This window comes from Lolium rigidum, chromosome 4, assembly GCF_022539505.1.
Source record: "Lolium rigidum isolate FL_2022 chromosome 4, APGP_CSIRO_Lrig_0.1, whole genome shotgun sequence".
In the NCBI taxonomy this organism is placed as follows: Eukaryota; Viridiplantae; Streptophyta; class Magnoliopsida; order Poales; family Poaceae; genus Lolium; species Lolium rigidum.
Window position 1 is genome coordinate 144,420,361 of NC_061511.1, and position 5,657 is coordinate 144,426,017.

General features: G+C 36.9%; 1 long non-coding RNA gene across 1 annotated transcript; it reads right to left on the reverse strand.

Annotated features, from left to right (window-relative positions):
* Positions 1–3,469: 3,469 nt before the first annotated feature.
* LOC124705955 lies at positions 3,470–4,258 on the reverse strand. Its single transcript, XR_007004202.1, has 3 exons — positions 4,192–4,258; positions 3,752–3,869; positions 3,470–3,663 (listed from the first exon to the last, which is right to left on the reverse strand). It is a non-coding gene; the product is annotated as an uncharacterized LOC124705955 (long non-coding RNA).
* Between the last annotated feature and the right edge of the window lie 1,399 nt (positions 4,259–5,657).

Here is a 5,657-nt window from a genome sequence, read left to right on the forward strand (position 1 = left end):
GATTAATAAATTCTTGTGTGGATTTTAATTCCATTTGATCTAACCCCTTAGATCAACTTATCTCTACCCAAAACAAGGTTTTAGCAAAGTCACATTGAGGTTTATAACACTCGGACTTGATGAGCTACTTCAATTCCACCAAGGTCAAGTGAAACTTCGACTATCGTGGACTGTTTTACTTTAAAGCGCGAAAATTCCCCGCATTTTCTATGCATGAATGCAATGCACACATCTCGTTTCCTCTATTTTTGTAACCCCATTACCCGGGATATTACAGTCTCTACCCCTTAAACTAAACTTCGTCCTCGAAGTTTGAACTCTCTCACGTTTCGGAGTGTGGATCTGACTTGTGCAGACTACATCTTTTCTCGAACTCCGTGGTGATCTCACTGGATATAATTGAATATATCTCTTGTCTAGATTCTTCCTGGAATCCATTAGTGTTTGACATCAAACAACTATTACTTCTTTTACTTCCATGATTTCCTCCAATATTATAAGCTTGTTTCCTTTCTCATTGAATATTCAATGATTGGGACTTCATCTTGTCCTGACAGTCTTATTTGAGGACTAATTGGATAACATTCTCCTATTTGATAAAATAGGTCTTTGTTTTTCCCTTACTACCAAAACTGCAATAATGGTACTAAGTAAGGTACTTAACATGGAAATGATCATGATGATTTATTTCCCTAAGAATGGATTAGACTCATTTAGTCCATCCAATCATGGTTTATAGTTGATACTCATAACTATTTTGGATTATTTAGGTTCCATGAAAGGAATCTTTCAAATAGACTTTAGTTTTGGTATGGTCAATCTACTACAGTCTTTGGCCTTCTTGAACTGTATTTGGTCTATGGTATTTTCTTCGTCCAACTTCTTTATGCTTGATTTACTTGAGCTTTCGTACTTCTGAGTAAATATTACTTTCTTTCTCAAGTTATAGTCCACTTCTTACTTCCTCGAGGTATGAACCTCGGCTTCTGGTCTGACATACTTCTGAAAGTAGTATTCAACAGTCTTATGAGAATAAAATCGAACTTCCTCTCAGTTCAGACCTTCCTCAACTATCTTGCTCAAAATATTGAGTTTTTGTACATCCAACTCAATATTTTACTCTACCCCTTAGAGTTTTCTTATGATCTTCAACTCCTTTTCTTCCAACTATTGGACTTATGATTAGAATATTGGTATAGGTCTAGCTTATGGTTTATATTCTTCTAAGGTTTTGCGAAGAATCTTTGTGGTGTATCCACTCAATTGTGGACATCCAATGTGAATCCTTCAACTAAATGATTATAGATCTAGCTATTTGGCTGACAAGATTTTTATTTGTTCACAAACTTTTGTTACAACTAACTAAATCATGGACTATTTGTAATACCAACTGATAACAGCTGTGGTTGTTATACCAACTGTGGCTATTTGATATCTAAAAATGGATTCTATTATAGGTTCTGATCAACTGGACGAGACATCTTCGACTTTATCTCGCAGTATCGATCTTATACCAACTGTGGTCTTCTGATATCAACTATGGTCTTCTTATGTCTGCTATGGTTTCATAGGTCCTCTTCCTTCTGTCAGGGTTTATTTTGCAAGAGAACCACTAACTGACACTATGATTATAGTATCCTAAGTTATTTCCCATGCATTCCCTCTTCCATAATGACTATGGTTCTACTTTTACCACTCCATAGTCCTCATATTTCTCACCTACATGCTTCCTATGTACTTAAGTACTCCTTTGTTGAGGTAAAGCATGAGTTTAGGTTGGTACTTCCTTCTGAATATTGTGGTTGCTCCCCACAAATTTACTCCTTTCTTCTGGTGGAGCTTCATCTTGTCTTCAGAATCTTCTAGAATTCGTCACTTCCTCACACGTTTACCATTACCCTCTAGATCTATAGCACCAAGTAAGGACTTGATATTGCAACATGCATTTGCATATCAAAGTAAAACTTCATGTATGGATCTAGTCAAACAATGAAATTCCAATAAAATCCAAGAAGATTCAGCTTTGTGCATATAATACACACCATCATAAGCCTGAATATAATAGTTGAGTAAGACATCTCTAAACATCAGGCTCTGATGTGTAGTATATAACACCACATAAGATTGGTTTATATCGTGATACTTGGCACGAGTATATGGGATTCTACTATTTGTCTCAACATTTACCTTAATTGCACAATTGCAATGAGATAAACTTGACATAAAGTGGTCTGGGATAGTTAAGGTTAACCTAATTTTCTTTGGAAGTACTAACTTAGCTTCCATTATATTGAGGACTACTTCAATGATATGTCTGGTTCTAACATCACTATTCTAGACACATAACTATTGGAATATAGCTCCTATACTTCCAAGTTATTGTATCGTAAGGCTATGGACCTAATGTTCTTGACACAGTTCCCATGGTTTTTGGAACATAATTCTTGCACTATTGTTTAGCACTTGGCTTCTTATTGTACTCCTCCAAAATACTTATAAGGTTCGAGTCCATCACATAATGATTCTCGAGTGAATCATATATGATTAACAACTCTACCATGTAAGTAATCATATTTTATTCATATCTCTCTTCCTTATCTTCCATGATTGACTCATCATGGTCTATACTACCTCATATGACTCATAGTTATTACTTACTATCAGTTGTTTTACAAGTTGGGATAATTTACTTACTCATTACTTAACTTGGTCTACATCTTCTATTAGGATTTCTTAATTATCTTCATCACTTGATATTACTCTTGTTACAGGTCTGGATAACTCTTACTTAATCATAACATATGTTGGTACACCTCTTCCAATAGGATATCTTCCTTATGGTTGTATCCTCTCTTTGGACTACCATGTATTGTATACCAACTGGGGTCTACTCATCTATTGTTTAAGGACTTCATGGTGTACTACATGTTTGGGATTAGCTAACTAACTTTATTTTATTTTGGTAAGTTAGATAAGGAATGTTGACTCAAGTGTGTCAGGATTATTCTCAAGTGAATATCCATCTCAAGTCATAATAAGATTTTGGTTGAGCTAGGACAACTTCCTATAGACACTACCAATCCTATAGGTCTCCTTTAAAGGGTTTTAATCCTAAGGTCAAAGCATTTGCTCTGATACCAACTGTGGTGACCCGGCATACCACTGCATGGTGTAGTATGCAAGTCTGATATCTCTACTACTTAAAAAGAAGGAACGTGTTCCCCCTTCTCCCCCTACTTTCGTCGTCCTTTTTAGGGAGGAAAAAGGAAACTACACCTTACCAAGGCAACATAATCAACGCATTGCCATACAGGCGAAAGGGAACTCCATCATATCAGGGATTTTAGGGATTTCCATCAACACAGAAGAAAGGAAACTGCATCGTTTTGGGGAGGAAAAAGGAAACTAAACCTTTTGAAGGCAACAAAATCAACGCATTACCATACATACGAAAGGAAACTCCATCATTTCAGGGATTTTTAGGGATTTCGCATTAGCACAGAAGAAAGGAAACTACATCATTTTGCAGCAACTAGATCGGTACTTGCCCCAGATCTCTACAATTTCACACCTCCAAATCAGAGAAGCCCATCAGATTTCTGGTGCGTGCATATAAAGGGTACCCTCAAGCATGGCTGTGCGAGAGACCTCCAGGAATCACACCTTTAATACAAAGGTGTATGCGGATCATCAGGGAGAGTTTACAACATGTGTTCGGATCAATAGGGAGAGTGAAGGTACTTAATCACACCTCTAAGCTGTATGCCCTTCTGAAATTGGTTGTCATCAGGGAGAATTCCCCATCATTTGAATCGGAGGGAGTAGTGTATTTCTTTCTCCTCTAATATAATGGGGCAGCTATAGTGCTCCTGCATGCATTCGACAAAAGTAGTAATTTGTAGAAATTGCGTGTATGAGTTACTCCTATGCACCTCGATCCGTAGATAATTTCTATTGATCAGCACCTTTTGGAAAATGCATATGGTGCAAAGAAATCATGTGGGATTTCAGGTTAGACACGTCCTAATAAACCTTCACTTCTTCTATTCCTATCGATTCGGATCGTGAATAAAAGGGTCTACATAACAAAGTAGCAATATAAATCTCCAAACAGACCATAAAACACTGGAAATTTGCAATAAATAAATCTCAAGAATGCCGCAACATGCAAACCAATGGGAATCCCCTCACCTGTGAGCACTATTATGTGATGTTGCTACGGCGTCTCCTTACTGCTGCAGCGACAGCCCACTTATACACTCCTTGATCTGCACCAACAAATCAAAGAACTCGATCCCAAATTCATCATATAAAACTCTAGGATTACAAAGGAGACGAACGCCCTACCATTATTTGCCAGCGTCAAGGCGTCCTCAAGATAAATAATCATAATGTAGGAAATGCCTCTAGCCTAATCAATGTTTCCTTTTACATCTAGAGAGTAACCTGTTTTTTAGATAGTAGAGATAAGCTGATCACACCTCTAAATTGGTTGGCATGATGGTTGTCTCCCCTCTAAATTGGTTGGAAAGTAGATGCCTGAGTATTGAAAGTTTGTGTTCATGCTTTCGGATGGAAAGAAAGATATACCTTTCATGGAATTGCTTCAAACTTTATTTTCATCTTATATAATTGTTGCATCTCCTGCATCTCCCTGTACCCAAATAACATGATGTTGACTTTGGCATGATCAACTTCGAGGAAAGTCATATGAATGTCACATGCACAGATTAATTTTGTCATCAATGTGTTGATTCACTGATTTATTTCATTTGCCATCTATGTGCTAAATTTGGAGTATATAAGGAAATTTTCTCAAAAGTATATGTTAGTTGAAACTGCCATAGAGATAGTGTAACATGTAGGTGTATTCAGATAATTAAAAATTAGGCTGGATCCTATACACCTACTAAGCTACTTCTTCTATTGTCGTTCAACGAAAGTCAAGATAAGGCTACGCTGGGCTAGACATAAAAAAAAAGTGTAATAATCAGTTCTATCCTAAGGCTTACTAGCACCATGGTTTCAACATAGTCTCTCAACAAGTAAAATCTGGCATAATACTCTGGATGCAACTAATAATATTGAGGGAAAGTTCACATACTTGTCCTTTCAAGGACTAAGTGAATGAATATGATCTTGTTGACTATCTTTTTATTTTCTAACTCTTGGTTATCTTGATATAGATGAGCACAAACGTTTTACCCATGGAAGTGATGAACAAAGACTAAATTAAAGACTACATCATGTCTTTCCCTTCAAAAACTGATAATATTCAGAAATTACCTCCAGACTGTATCGAAGACAACCATTGGTCAGTAATAAAATCTACATCACTAATAAAATAGCATCAGCAAGAATAGCACTATCAATTTCGGACCTCAATTGCACTCCTCCACCTGAAGAGGACCTCAACATACCTGAAGAAGAAGAGGACGATCATAGTCAAAATGCAGGTATACTCTACTCCTGGAGTAGCTTCTGAAAGTTATCTCACACATGAACTCCTAGAGTGGCAGAAACTGAAAAACCAATGATAAATGTCAGTAAGTGTTCATTCTGATCCAATACAGATGGTCAAGGATGCAGTTTCTTGACTTATCAGCCTGACCATCAGCTTGATCAACAGCGGAGGCATCTTTGCAGCTATGACTTCT